At 44.0% G+C, this 15,700-nt stretch overlaps 1 protein-coding gene across 1 annotated transcript in view; it reads left to right on the forward strand.

The window, feature by feature from the left end:
* Positions 1-1,033: 1,033 nt before the first annotated feature.
* The window catches only part of FHIT (fragile histidine triad diadenosine triphosphatase), a 1,481,620-nt gene continuing 1,466,953 nt past the window's right edge, over positions 1,034-15,700 (forward strand). The window contains exon 1 of the mRNA XM_034997431.1: positions 1,034-1,166. The gene's annotated coding sequence lies outside the window, so the exon portion shown is untranslated. The remainder of the gene's footprint in view (positions 1,167-15,700) is intronic.

Here is a 15,700-nt window from a genome sequence, read left to right on the forward strand (position 1 = left end):
ATTATTTAGCTGCTCTGAAATTTGCAATTGCATTTATTGCAAAATTAAGTTTATTTCTCATGCTCCTCTAGACCAGAAACATCTTGAAGTTAGGAACTGCATCTGAATCAGTGATTTATTTCTCCAGCATTCTAGACTATATTGAGAGAATGATTTTGAATTTGAAAAGGGAGCAAGCACAAGGGCCCCATGGTTGTCAGAGATGGATTTAATTGATCTGCACTGAAGAAGGGGAGAAAAGAAAGTAAAGACTACTCTAGATTTCATTCAATTAAAGTATATTTACTGAGTGCCTACTATATATATACCAAATATACTTCCAGGTGCTAGAAATATTGCAGTAAGCAGAACAAAAATCTTCATCTGCATAGACCTTTCATTCTGGAGGACAAGACGATAAAAAAAGATAGATAAATGAATTACATACCGTGTTCGGTAAGGAAAAGTGCTAAGTAGAAAAATAGAACAAAAAAGGACGAAAGGAAGGGGCAAGGGAGTTCGCGGTGCAATTTTAGTTAGGATTCCAGGAAAGGCCGAGTGTAGTCGTAAGGCGGATCAAGTAAAGGTCTGCGAGCCCGTGTTATGAGAGAAATACAAAGAAAAGAAGGCTTGAGGATTCAAACACGATCCAGAGTGAGTAGAGGAAGCGAAAGAAAATCCAACCTGTGCGGAGTAGTGGGGCGTGGCGGGGTGGGTGGGAAGTTAAACACGTTTAGGAGGAAATAAGGAGGAAAAAAGGCGGCATAGCCTGAAGACTCTTATTTCTTTTGCCATTTGGAAAAAAAGAAAGATTGTGAAGTTTATGACAAAAATCCCTTTCGAGGGGATTCTCACCTCAGCGGCTCTCCGGAGAGAAACAATGTTTCTCACCCCTGAATCAGAGTTATTGTCATTATAGCTTCTGATTGGCCCGTTGTAGGCGCATACTTTATGCCTATTGGCCCTCACTTCTGTCCTCAGGCCAGCGGCCATCTTAGATTCCGCCCCCTTCGCGGCGCCGTCTGGGAATTGTAGTACCCTCTCCGTTCCGTCCCGTCGCGGGACTTTTGCCCTCCTGTTCCCGGGTCCCTCAGGAGGCCACCCCAGTGGGCACACGCCCAGGTGCCGCTCCTGCCCCGCGCTCCCTCCCTCTGCCTTTCACTTTCCAGCTGCCAAGATCTTGGAAGGTAGGGGCAGGGGGCAAGCCCCAGTCGAAGAGTGTTTCTGGGGTGCGGGTCTTGGTTTCCACGCGCGTCTCGTCCATACACCCGCAGTCCAGTGGGGCGGGGTCCGGCTCGCACAGCTCCTGGGGTGGTGGTGGTGGTGTGTCTGCCCCAAGGACCCTCCTACCCCCGAACCTACAGGACCCGTTCTGACCACCAGCCCTAACCCTAACCCGCCCATCTGCTGCATGAGGGGGTAAACTGAGGCATGGGACCACGCCAGCGGTTCCAGGGACGCCCCAGCAACCAGACCTGGTGGTGTAGTTGGCACTGGCCGCTTTTGCAGGGTTTGCCAGTGTCACAGGCAAGTAGCAGGAATCGCTGCCCCCAAAGAACTGTATTAAACACCCAGCTCTGGGTTCCCCAAAGGGAGGGTGCTGAACATGTGCCCAAGAAAGGAGCCAAGTAGGTAGAAGGAAGGCAGTATTTTGGGAGGGAATCTTACATTTGATGTTTTAAAAACATTTTAAAAAGCAGTGAATTCTTTATTGTGGGGTAACTCAATGAGTCCAAGCTCGTTTGGCATTTTATGGATTAATGTAGTTTGTATATAAAAATATGTGGGGATTTTAAAGGTATATCCGTGTGGGGCCGGGGGGAGGGGCGTGGAGAGGGGAGGCTGGTTAGTGGAACCGGAGTTGGAGGCGCCTCTCTAGGATCAAATTCTCCATCTGGTGTATGACCTTGGATCAGCCACTCAGTGTTTTATTTTGGAAAAAAGAGCTTAAAGATCTCTGCCCAAGTGGCCCAAGGATGCTGGCTGGAGCGGAAAGCTAAATGTCTTGTTTGTGAAAGTCTGCCACTTGCAAACTTACTGCTTTATTATTCCGGATCTCTCAAGAAATGTGCTAGGGACCAGCAGAAAATGATTCCCGTAGCTGTTGTAGAAAGGCTCTCACCTGTGCTGGGCCTGGGACTAAGAGCGGCCCCTAGTCGCACCTGTTAAGCCGGGTGTGCCTGGACTCTCCCTCTGCGGCTCCATTTTACCGCTGGCTGCCTGCGTAGCGGAGGCGTCTGGGAGTTGGAGTCCCGCTGCCTGTTTCCCGGAGGGTTGGGACTCCATCTCCCAGCGTGCCATTTGGTGCGGCGAGGTGTCTCCTGGGAGATGAAGTCTCACTTCAGCCGTTTTGTGGGTCGGGCCTTTGACTCGGAACTACAACTTCCATGTGGCCCTGCGTTCTTGGCTGCCAGCTTCTAGTTCCACCCGCTGTGAGCGGGGACTAGAGAGATGTTTAGGAAAGCGTCTTTTGTTGTTGGGGAGTGGAGAGATATGTCTAGTAAAGCTGTCTTTTATTATTGTTGTCGTTGTCATTGATTGTATATGCTGTTACAAGTATTAGAGGAGTATTGTATACCCTTATCCAAGTATTAAGGAATATGCATGCTTTCAAACACAGCTGACACTCGACAGTTTACAGAATGTTCACATTACTTCTTTTCATAACACCGTACCTCCCATCTGTGGTTGAGGAAAAACCTTGAGAAGATAATTTGTCCTCGGTCACACACCTAGTAATAAAATGTAATATATGTGTATTTATTAATATATATTACAGTTAGTTATTATAATTTAATTTAATCCTCTCAAAAGCTATATGAGAGAACCATTTTATATGCTTTTCACATATTAGAAAACTAAGTTCAGCAACTCAAGTTAAGCAACCTGTCCAAATTAACTCAGCTAGGGAACAGAAGTACTCAGTAACGTAGTCTGTTTAACAGTCTCTGCTTAAAAAAAGACCCCGCCTGGAGCGCCTGGGTGGCTCAGTCGGGAGCTTCTGCTTTGGCTCAGGTCATGATTCCAGGGTCCTGGGATCGAGCCCAGCATCAGGCTCTCTGCTCAGTGGGCAGCCTGCTTCTCCTTCTCCAACTCTCCTGCTTGTGCTCTCTGTCACTCTGTCAAATTAAAAAAAAAAAAAAAAAAAAAAGACCCCACCTAACAGAGCGAGAGGGAGTCCGACGTTTCTGAGTACAGAATTTGGAATCTTTCCATCATACCATGTTTCCTCTGTAGTCAGACTAAATGTTAGAGCAGCAAAAATCTTTGAGATCATTTAAATTTAAGACAAAGATCTTGGAACAGTTCCTGGCATATAGTAAAGGTTCCACAAATGTTGGCTATATATAGCTTTATAATACCTTTATTTTAGAGATGAGGAAACTCCAGGTGGTAAAGCCATTTGCCCAAGGTCACACAGTTGGTTTGTGTCAGAGATGAGACTAGACCCAAGTGTCTTATTTCCAAGTCCAGGGTTATTTTCATTCTACCAGCAGTCAGCTGGAAGGGGTACCAGATGCGAAGCTGTTTAGATAATGGTTTCTCTTCTAATTTGTTCTTTGTAGGCCAGGCCAGGACCAATTGTTGTAAAGCCTCTTCTTATTGGTAAGGTTGTAACGTTTCATTAATTCAACAAAAGTTTTTTTTTAAGATTTTATTTATTTATTTGAGAGAGAGAGAGACAGAGAGAGGGTGAGGGGCAGAGGGAGAACCAGGCTCTCCACTGAGCAGGGATCCCGATGTGGGGGCTTGATCCTAGGACTACAGGATCATGACCTGAGCCGAAGGCAGACGCTCAACCAATAGCCACCCAGGTGCCCCTCAACCAAAGTTTTTTGAGCATCTTTGCATGCTCATCTGACTTCAGGTGCAGGGGCCGCATGGATTAAAGTAGCTAATGGGTTAGGGCTAGAAGGACCTTAAAAACCATCTAATCTAACTCCTTCCTTTTATAAATGAGGAGAGGGATCCATGATCTTCATCTCATGCCCTTTCTGCAAGGAGACAGGTTTCTGGAGGCCTCGTGGTAATGTTTGTGACCTTTCAGGCTCATGATTTCTTTGACTTGGTGTTCTCATCCTATCCTTATCTCTGTAAATGTTTGCTGGAATTCTTTAGGAAATGTTTCTGTACTCCTCTCTTTATTTGTATATACGTGTGACTTTAGTATGCTCCCTTTCTACTTTGGGAATGTCTTGTTTTGGCTCCCAGTGCTTTTTTCTCTTTTGTTCTTTCAGACCCTTGAGAACAAAATCTGACACTATGTTTGTATTCATACAAGTTACGGTTTGACCCTCTAATATGGGGTGTCAGAAAGGAACACATGAGTTGTTTGACTTATGTAATACTTCAGTTTTAGAAGACACACTGTCCCTTTCAATTATGTATTCACAGATAATAAAGCAGGTAACTCATCTCCTGATAATAGTTAGATAATAAACTAACATTTTTATAAATTATTGGCTTAACATTCCTGAAACAGTCACTATGGGCAATGTTCTCCCCATCCCTTCCTGTAGCCCCCTGCCCTGCCCAGCACTTTCCCAGCTAACAGTCAGCTTCCAGCACGTGCTTGACCACTGGTAGCTACTGAAAAAATATTTGTGAAATTGCATTCATAAGTACCCCTGAGCTCTGTTCCCACATCTTTTTCTTGAATCTCTTTTAAGATAGAAGTGCTTTGAAATATAAGATGTAGCAGGTTGCTTTCCTTTCAATGTCTACATTGCAAAGAAAAATCTCAGCCTTTGAGGTCATCTTCCAAGGGGCTGTTTCTTTGGGAATGTCCATGTCTGTGATTTCTCAGATGAGAAAGTGATCCAAATAGCAAAACATAGCAAAGAAGCCATAGGGAGTGGTAGCCTGGAGGCCCATGATTTAAATCCCAGCCCTGCCCTAAGAGGCAAGTAACTTAGCCCTTGGTTTCTTCTGTAAAATAGGGATAATATGCATTTCTACCCATAAAGTGAGGATAAAGATTAAATAAGATAGTGTTTTTAAAACCTTGAGTGTGTTGTCAGGTACTCAGTAGCTTGTACTCAACAGATGAATAGTAGCTCTTATTTTTGTTATTAAACAGTATATGAAAATATATCGTGGTTATTCACCATTTAAACTTGAGGCAGGTATCTGCTTCATAAAAGGATTTGCCATTTGGTTTCTTAGAATAGCAAGGTTGGCCATCCCATTTAAAGTATGAAGTTAACCACAACTTTGATAATCGATCTTGTCCGCTCAGTCATACTCTGTGTGGGTAGAGCGATATTGAAGCTTTTGACTTTATGTTGCCTTCTGAGAGGTCCCTGATCTATGGTTCCATCTCTTTATTGAATCTCAGATTGAAAAGTGGCCTGCCCCTGTTGGTGGGGTCTTCTGTCTACTTCTACTTCTGGAAAGGACTGGGCCTATTCCAGGTGTCTCAGGGTTAAAGTGAAACAGTCATCACCCTGTTGGTGAGTAACCGCAGGGCAATGGACATGTGGGCATGGCAGTGTGTCTCTCTAAGGCTGACAACTGACAAGTACAACAGCCATGAGGTTACTGATAAGGAGGTGAGTGAGAGAAGAGAGGTGGTGTAGGGGACAGGGAAGGAAAAATGGGAAAGAGTAAAGAGCAGATGTGCAAAGGGAACAGCCTTTGCTGTTCAGTAGCCTAAGCATGTACTTATTCAGCACGTTTATCAGTAGCCTAAGCATGTACTTACTCAGCACATTTATCCTGCTCCTAGCTCTGTGCCAGGCACTGCACTGTTATGCGCTGCAGATACAGCAGTGAATGTGGCTGAAATGAGTTGGTCGTGGTGGTGGGTGGTGGTCAGTTTTAGGCCGGGAAGAGCTTAGAGGAAGGAAGGAAAGCAGGAAGGCAGAAAGGAGGGAAGGGAGGGAGGAAGACAGGAAAGGAAGAGGCGGGTATTGGGATTCGATGAGTGGAAAGAAGATCTCTATGTCTGGAGTATAAAAATCACTGGACTGGGGGGACATGGTGGGTATCAGGCTGCATAGGGAGGCACCAGAGATATTATGCAAAGTCCAGTTACCTGTATTGTAAAAGCATTCTGGACTTTATTCCAAGGGCATTTGGGAAACCACTTACAGTCTTAACTGGGGAAATGAAATGATAGGATTTGTTTTTTAAAAGTGTGAATGCAGTAAAGATGATGAATTTGTGAGAGAGAATTGTCCAGGTAGGCCTGTGTTTTTTAACTTTAATGTGAATATGACTCTCCTGCTGATCTTAAGCTGTGGGTTCTGATTCCGTACATCTGGAATGGGCCAGAGGTTCAGGATTTCTAACAGGCTGATGCTGCTGGTCTGTGGACTGTACTTTGAGGAGCCAGTACTGAGGAGACTCTTGAGTGGTCTAGATGAGAGATGGTAGTGGTTAAGAGAATGGACTCCAGAGAGTCACAGACCTGGATTCTAGTCTTGCTTCTATCTGTCACTTGCAGTGTGACTCTGCGGAAGGTGTCCTAGTCTCACGGAGCCTCAGCCTCAGTTTCCTTATTATCTGTGAAATGGAAGTAATAATTCCTCTTGCAGAGCAGTGTTTTAAGTTTCCAGTGAGACAACCCATAGAACGTGCTTAACACAGTAACTGGCACTCAAGACACAGTAGCTTTGAATTTACTCTTACTGTTGTTAATAAGTCCAACTTAATGCACCCTGCTCCATGTTACCTTTTTTTTTAATCATGTTTTGAATACTAGATGGAATAGATCACCTTTTTTTTTTTGGCGAGGTAGAGAGGGAAGAGGGGAAGAAGGAGAGGGAGAATCTTAAGCAGGCTCCATGCCCAGTGAGGAGCCTGATGCAGGGCTCGATCTCACAACCCTGAGATCATGACCTGAGTCGAAATCAAGAGTCAGTCACTTAACTGACTGAGCCACCCAGGCACCCCTGGAATAGATTACTTTTAATTGTACCATTTTTGTTTTTATCTCGGATGTGAAGTGCCAAACTTCTTCAGTCCTTGGTAAAAACTTGAGTATTATGGGCAACTAGATATATTTCTCCCGTGTAATCGAGACTGTCTAAATTTGATGGAAAAAAACCCTGGGATCCTTAAAGTACCATCTTATATCTGATTACGATGGGAATTTGAGGCACTTTGCCTCCTCATGTAAATTTATTTAAGTCCAATTATAGTGCCTCCTTCTTTACATAATTTTAACCTGTTTGGATTGCTTTTCAACCAGTGGTTCTCAACCCTCGCTGCAAGGTCAAGTCACCGGGGGCTGGTCCCATCCAGAGATATTGAATCAGAGTGTGAAGGGGAGGTAGGCGTTGGTATTTTCCTTTTTAAGTTTCCCAGGTGATTCTGAAGTGCATTTAGGAATGAAAACGACTGATTCTAACAACAGAACATCATGAAATGAATCAGGTACAATCTAACAGGTGAAAGTCCTTTGCGGGGAGAGAGGTATCTAGAAAGTAGCATTTTGAAGGCTTTGGGCGTGAAAGAGATGATAAGCCTTGTCACAAAGCTTTCCTGGAATTTGATGAACTAACTATAGGTTGTGTCCTGGGTTTTCTTTGAAGTGAAATCCATGCCCCACTCTCTCCCCCAGTGCCCTTGTATCTCTGGGAGTGCTCACTCGAGTCAGGATTCTCAGTTTTGTTTCAGGCTGTGTTTCTCTGCCTGATATTTAGTTTGTTTTATTCCTCATAGCTGAAAAAAATATTATTAACCCATTAAAACTACGTTCAAAAGAAAGAAACTGAGTTACATGCTTTCATGAGTTGTGGCTGTATTACTGTAAAGGTTTAAACTATTGTTCAGACAAACTACAACCCATTTTAACCAGTAACATTCTTTAAATTTTTATTAAAAAAATTTATTTATTTATTTTTTTAAAGATTTTATTTATTTATTTGACAGAGACAGAGATAGCGAGAGCAGGAACACAAGCAGCGGGAGTGGGAGAGGGAGAGCAGGCTTCCCGCCGAGGAGGGAACCCGATGTGGGACTCGATCCCAGGACCCTGGGATCATGACCTGAGCCGAAGGCAGACGCTTAACGACTGAGCCACCCAGGCGCCCCCCCTTTTTTTTTTAATTAAGTAGGTTCCACGCCCAGCGTGGGGCTTAACCAGTAACATTTGTACATTCTAATTCAGTAGCCTGAAATGAATGCTTCCAGAGAGGCTGCCTATTATAAAGATTAGTTTCGTTTTTAATTTTTTTTAAAAGATTTTATTTATTTATTTGACAGAGCGAGAGCACAAGCAGGGGGAGCAGCAGAGAGAGAGGGAGAAGCAGGATCCCCGCTGAGCAGGGGGAGCCCATTTAATTTTTTATGGGTACCTTCACCCTCCATTTCATGGCAGAATAATTAGGCTAATTTGGTTAAATGTCTTTAATTTGCTGGATTATCCATAATACTTTCCTTTTAAAAGTTTCTTTTTCCTTACAGAAAATATATGTCCTTAGGTTTGTTTCTATCTGAATATTTATATTTAAAACCTTATATCCAACATCCAGGAGCATTCTTGGCCTGAATTTCTATTACCTGCACCATAATTTCATTTTTCAGCCTTTCCTGAGCTATTTTACTCACTAGGAGGTCATTTCACAATGTAGTTGTTTTATTTTTCTACTGTGTTGACTTAATAAAGAGAAAAAGAGAGTGGGAAAAGCTGTTTTTGTTGGAGGGTTTAAAATACAGTTAAAAAATTACATATTTTAGGGATATTTTGTACGTAGGCCAAGGTTTTCTTTTAATGATATATAAGTAGGAATAGAAAAGAAAAATGAGAAACTGGCTAAGAGGTTTGCAAAAGGCCCACGTTGATGGTATTCTGGAACTTAAAGACTCTTTCTGAGTCTATTTATGTGTTTATTAGTGTTCCTTGTTATGGATTTACCTCTTTTTATTAACAACCAGATTTCCATTAAAATTCAGTGTATTTTGCAGTTTCTCAGACTCAAAGCTATTGGAGCTAAAACCCATCATAGATAATGTGGAAGTATCAGTACTCCCTCATGAGGTTTAATGCATGCATATTTTAGTTGGGCACAGTTTGGAGGATGGTATGGTCTGCAGTCATTTAATCACTGAAGTGTGTGGTATATGGTAAGAACAGAATTTTCATTTTCTGCAAGACTTAAAGTCTTCTTACCATGTCTTCATTTTTGGAAAAAATCAAACACCCCCCTGCCCCCCAAACTCAGAACTCAATGCTGTCTTAAGTCACCACATTAAAGCAGGATGGTACCTGCTTGGTTGTGCCAGGAGACATTTAAATGATACCTAGAAGCAGGCGATTGTGTCTGTGCTTGGAGCCCAGAGGACAGGCAGAGGAGGGGGGCTGGAACCTGCTGGAGTAAGGTTGTTTCTTCTCAACCCTGGAGCCCAGGAATTCCTGTTCAGGTTCTCCCGGGAATGAAGCTGGTGGATGGAGAGGTAGTGATCCTAAGGAGGGCAGGAAAAAGCAACCGAGAGGTGGAAAGACATGCAGAGCCTATGAAGAGGTATAACAACAAAAAAAGATGGTTGGGTGGAGGGGGATGGAACGTTTTTTGTTTTTACAAATACGTCTGTGAATGGTGCCCTCCAGAGTTGTGCTGTGAACAGCTTGCGTTGTCCTTACACAGAGAGGCAGCCCTGATCAATGGGGGGTCCTGGAACCTTCAGAAGAGGGGAAGTGATCCTGGGGTACCAAAACAACAGGTGGGCCCTGCACTTTGAAATCACAGTTGTTGGGATCTGCTGACTGAGCAGGTAAGAGCAAGGCCCGGAAGCTTCGGCAGCCAGTGGCCACAGAGAAATCTGCAGCTGAGGCCGTCTCTTGGCCCCTTGGGGCAGGGCAGAAAGCTTCTTCTAAGCTACGGCTTCCTCTAGGCTCTGAACTTCCGAGGGGCAACCAGCCAACGCTTCCCTGGCCTAGAGGAATTAGCTGTGTTTGGCTTCCTAGAGCAGATGAAACAGCTGAGTCCAACTCCTGTGGGTTGGGGACTGGCTGGAACTATATGCGAAGGTCCTGGTGAGGCCAGAAGCTTCTGGATGTCTTACAAGCTCCCAGGTGATGCAAATGCTGCTGGTCCGTGGGCCACACTTGGAAAGCAAGGCTCTAGTTCTTTATGGCTCCTACTCTGTTGCCATCCTCTTTTTTTTTTTTTTTAAAGATTTTTATTTTTATTTATTTGAGACAGAGAGAATGAGAGACAGAAAGCATGAGAGGGAGGAGGGTCAGAGGGAGAAGCAGACTCCCTGCCGAGCAGGGAGCCCGATGCGGAACTCGATCCTGGGACTCCAGGATCAAGACCTGAGCCGAAGGCAGTCGCTTAACCAACTGAGCCACCCAGGCGCCCGCCATTCTCTTTTAATGTCATGAATAAATAGCATTGTTTAGGGTTCACAAATATATGTGTCACTCTGTTACAAGATGAGGGTGATCTTGGGCAAGTTGTTTTGCTTTGCAGAATTTTATTTTCTTCTCCAGAATGGATATAGTAGTACATACCTCGTAGGTAGGTATGAAGAAAATAGGATGATCTATGTAAAATGTTAGCACAGCACCTCTCATATAGTAATTTCTTAGTAAATGTTAGCTTTTATTTTTATTATTGTTATTATATTTTGTGCTTTTATTATTATTATTTTTAAAGATTTTATTTATTTGAGAGAGAGAATGAGAGAGAGAGAGCACAAGAAGGGGTAGGGTAAGATGGAGAAGCAGATTCCCCACTGAGCAGGGAGCCCAATGCGGGACTCGATCCCCGGACTCCAAGATCATGACCTGAGCCGAAGGCAGTCGCTTAACTAACTGAGCCACCCAGGCGCCCGCATTTTTATTATTTTTGAGCTCAGAGATCGAGATCTATAAACGAAGGCATGTGCCTTTGCCAGTTCCCAGATGTGGGACCATGGGTAGGTTTCTTGACTAAGTCTGTTTCTTCACCTTTAAATTGAGGGTTACAGTGGTAGCTGTATGGATGCTGTGAGGGTTGAATAGGCTGTATGTATAAAGCCCTTGGCATATATTAGTTACTCTCACGATTATAATACTAATCACTGGATTTGAGGGGTCTGCACAGCAGCTTCTGGTACTTGGGGTTGGCCAGGTTTCTGTGACACTCTCTTGGTGTGGTAGGAGCTGCCCACACCAGTGGCAGGTTAAGTGGAGAGTGGGCCCAGGATTTGGAAGTAGGTAATACCTGGAAGTTAAGGTAAGCAGGCAGGTGGAATGTGGGATGACAGCCTGGTAACAGGTCCAATAGCAAATCCTAGTCGATGCTGATGCTTGCTCTGACCATGGATCTCACTGGGCTCCTGCCTGGATAATCTCTGACCTGCCTCGAGCCCCAGTTTCTGTACCTAATCTCCAACTATATTCTTGGCAGTTCTTATTGCGTGTGAGTCGTTCCCTTGCTCATCATTAACATATTCACTCGGGAAGCATTTACTGAGGCCTGTTGTATGTCAGGCACTGTGCTAACTGTGGTTCTCCCTCGGTGAACAGGCAGGCACAGTCCCTGCCCTCAGGAGTCCAGTGGAGGAGATGGACAATATTCAGGCAAACAAATGCACATATAAGATGCCAAGTACTGGGAGGGAAGAGTTGAAGGTACTGTGATACTAAAAGGGGGTGGGTAACCTATTAAGATAGGGTAGCCAGAGAGGAGGAGCTGATGTTTGAGCTGAGACCTAAGTAAAGGATGAGTGGGAGGCAGCCCTATGAAGAGCCGGTGAAGTCGTATTCCAGGCAGAAGGAACAGCCTGTACCTGGGCCTTACTTGGGGAGAGAGCTTGACAGGCTCAAAGGGATGAAAGAAGGCCTCTGGTAGACCATAGAGACTGAAGAGGGGCTGGCACTGGGTGAGGTTGGCCTGGCTGCGTAGGGCCTGGCGATCAAAGTATGGAGCCTGGATTGTGTTGTCTGGGTGATGGCTCTGTCCCTGAATCTCAGTACTGTGGTCGGAGGTGTGCTCTTTGCTGTCCAGACCTTCCTTCTGTTGACCTGCTGCTCTGAGCACCTGCTTCCCGACTTCTTTTTCCTTCTGTCTTGTCAAAACATCAGTTATGGTCCTGGCTGATGCCTCCCTAATGCCTGCCATCTCCATAGGCTTCTCTTTTTCCTGTTTACTCACTCTCTGGACACTAGGTTCCATGTGTAGAACTCAGTCCCTTTTCATTTCAGGGTGTTTGCTATACCCACTTCTGCCTCTGATGGGCTATCAGGCCCATCTCCCTCCTGAACTGATCCCTCTGCCATGTGGCAATGAAAATCAAGAACAGAGCCCTGGCCCTAGGGGTGCAGAGGAACAGAACAAAAAAGAACAGGAAGGAAGAAGAGCAGTTTGGGGTCTGTCGATGGGTGGAAGAAGAGATTAACAATTTTTATAGGTTGGTAGGCAGCTTGAAGGAAGTTTGTTGAATTCACCTAGTCTTGTCCCTTGTATTTACAAATTTGGAGACCTGGTTCTAGAGAGGGGAAGTGACTTGCTCTGGGTCAAAGATGCAGTCAGTAGCAGAATGATGACCTTTTTTCTTAGTCCTCTGTAGGTTAGTTCCTGTGTCTTTAGCTTCCTTAACTTCTACTTTTTTACAGCTTTTATTTAACCTCTGATTTTTGATCAGTGCCCTCTTCCCTCCGGACTGTAAGCTCTTTGAAGGCAGTGGTGGTGGCTATTTTGCTGATGCCACCTCCCCAGCACCTGGTCCCTAACTTAGAATTTGATGTTGAACTTTGCACTGTGCCTCCTACTTCTGGGCTCTGCTCCATTACTTCTCTGATTAGCCGAGTCTGGGTTGCATAGAAGCCTAGGTAAGTGAAATCTATTGAAGTCCCGGACCTCGGCTCCTCTTACCATTCCTTGGATTGTACAGCCTCCCATTTCCTCCCCTTACTGGAGAGAGTGCCTTGTTTACTGTGTTCATATTGTCTATTTTCCCTCTTTAGAAGTTTGCTTCCTGAGGGCATGGACTTGTTGGTACTGGTTCCCTGCTCTGTCTCTGTGCATAAAGCAATGCATGGCCTATGGTGGACAAGATGGTATGTCTCATCATTACCGTCAAGATCTGGAAGTCTGGGTTGCCTTGAAGACTGCTACTCCATGTAGATGGCCATTTATGCTTTACAGATAATGCTGGGAGTCAAGAAGTGGCTCATAGGAAGGGAGTAGGGAGAAAAGCCTACCCTCTGGCTCTGAGGACTGACTCTTGTCTGCTTGTCATTAGCTGTATAATCTTGAGCAAAGCACTCAACCTCTCTGCATCTCGCTTTTCTGTAAAATGAAGATGGTAATACTACTTAGCTCTTGGTTGTGAGGATCAAGTGAGAGGGTTGAGGTGAAGCGTGCCCCTGCATAGCTCCTGACGTGCAGTCAGCACTCAATAAATATTACCTTCATTAAACCAGGAAGGTGGCTCTGTCTACTCTTGCTGACTGGTTGTTACACATGGGTGCCAGTGTTCACTTTGAAGATCAGAGCTACATCTTTCCCATAGTGCTGTGTTTTTTGGTGGACTGTCATATTCTCTTTGGTCATCAAATAAATGTAGGGGCCATCAGGTCTGGCCATAGAAAGTTTGCTGAAAATGTTGATGAACAACCCAGGGTTCAGCACAAAAAAATAAATGCTGGTTGATGTTCAAGACAGAGGAATATAAATCAGAAAACAAACACATCCACCGTACTGTAATATTTAAATGCCTTCTCATAAACACTTAAGATTCTCATTAGTCCAACATCAGAAAAATGATAAATATTAATATTTATCATCAAAGGAAAGCTTAGAAATCAAAGCAGAGTAAACAACCGTTGTATTTGAAGGATTACATAATACTGAATGAATTTTAATTCGACACCTCCAAAACTCTATTTTTTAAAAAGATTTCTCCGTGGGACAGTTTAATTATTTTTATCCATCGCAAACCTAGGAAAGGTATGGATTTAGTAGGAAAAGATTCAGGGGACTTGCTCATTCCAATCATGTTCTCAAAGACTTGGGCTGTTTTGTGTCTTGTGTCTACAACAGAGACCCACGTGTCCTGGAGCCACTCTCCTTCTCTCATCTCTTCCAGATCTCCAGATCTCCAGTTTGCCTTCAGGAGACTAATCCTGGAAATTGGCTCTTGGTAGATCGTGAAAGGGCACTGGGAGCTTCCTGTCTTGGCTGTGGATTCCTTCCCCAGTCCTCTCTCCTCTTCCCAGTTCTGAATGTGCCAGAAGCGTGTGCAGTAGTTCCCGGAGTCAGCAGGGAACAGTGGGAGAGACATCAGGCTGGCGCCATCACTCTGAGGCAGTCAGGCTTTCCCTTGCTGCTTTCCCAGTGTCTGACATGGCTGACTCAGTGTGAGACGGCCTTATCGTGTCACCACAAGGATATGGTACAGGGAGTCAGGAGCCCTGGGTTTTCGTTCTGGCTCTCATTGCCTTATCCACTCTTGTCCTCTCTCTGGGCCTCCCTTTCCACATTTGTAGAGTGAGGGGCTTGGTTGGATCTGATAATTCTGAAGTCCTATGCCTCTCCAACATCTTAACCCCAGTGGAGAGCTTTGGGAATCTGCTAAGCCCTTCCTTGTTCCCTCTGCAGAGGGGCAGTTGCTTGGAGTGGCTGGTGTTGGGGCCAAAGCCGTATCTCGCCTTAGCTAATTTACTTTAGTTCTTAGTTTCTTACCCATTATTGGGAATGGTACAAGGTTGTCAGAACCACGAGAGATAATGTTTGGAAATCCATTACTGTGTTGTTATTATTATTGTTATGTTATTATGTTATTATTGTTATATATTATGTTTATACCTGGACTCAGGACTTTTCTGTCTCTTTGTGTTCTCATCTAAAAAATGGGAGTGATAAGACCATACCTCATTGGTTAATTGTGAGAATAAGATAATACATGAAAATATGTAGGACACTTCCTGGTATACAGTAAGTACCATATACATATTAATGATGATTTTAGCTCTCATTTTTACTATTAGTCGCAACACCTAGAATAACGTAGTGCTTTTTGTAAAGAATAAGATAGGACAAGGCAAATGGGAGTAGTTACTTTCTCTAATACACATGCTGAAGCAGATTTTCAGTGGTCTAAAAGATCCACCATTTTCTCTAAGCATATCATTTAACCTAGGGAACATTAAATAAATGATGTCAAATCTGTATGTCAGAGTCAAGTATCTGTATCCAACATGGGTCCTTAAAATAGGATCCTGGAGCCTCTTCAGAATCTAATGTTCCATATATACAAAGGCAATGAAAATAGTAACTGGAGAGGATATCTGCACCTCCCATGTGTTCATAGCAACATTATTTACAGTAGCCAAGATATAGAAACAACATAGGTGTCCGTTGATGGGTGAGTGGTTAAAGAAGTTGTGGTATATATTTACACAATGGAGTATTATTCAGCCATAAAAAATGAGAATGGACGGACCTTATTGAGGGCATAATGCTAGGTGAAATAAGTCAGACAGAGACAGACAGATACTATTTGATCTCACTTACTTGTGAAATCTAAAGACAAAAACAAAACCAAAAACCCCACGCTAAACTCATAGAATAAGATCAGGTCTGTGGTTACCAGAGGCAAAGGGAGCGGGGGAAGGAATTGGAAGAAAGTGGTCAAAAGGTATAAGCTTCCAATTACTTATAAGACGACTAAGTCCTAGTGCCGACACGTACAACATGATGACTGGAGCCAATACTGCTGAGTGCTACACAGGGAGGTTGTTAAGAGATTAGATCCTAAGAGTTCTCATCACAAGGAGAATTTT

Source organism: Mirounga leonina, unplaced genomic scaffold, assembly GCF_011800145.1.
Source record: "Mirounga leonina isolate KUSES-001 unplaced genomic scaffold, KU_Mleo_1.0 Mir_94, whole genome shotgun sequence".
NCBI classification, from domain to species: domain Eukaryota; kingdom Metazoa; phylum Chordata; class Mammalia; order Carnivora; family Phocidae; genus Mirounga; species Mirounga leonina.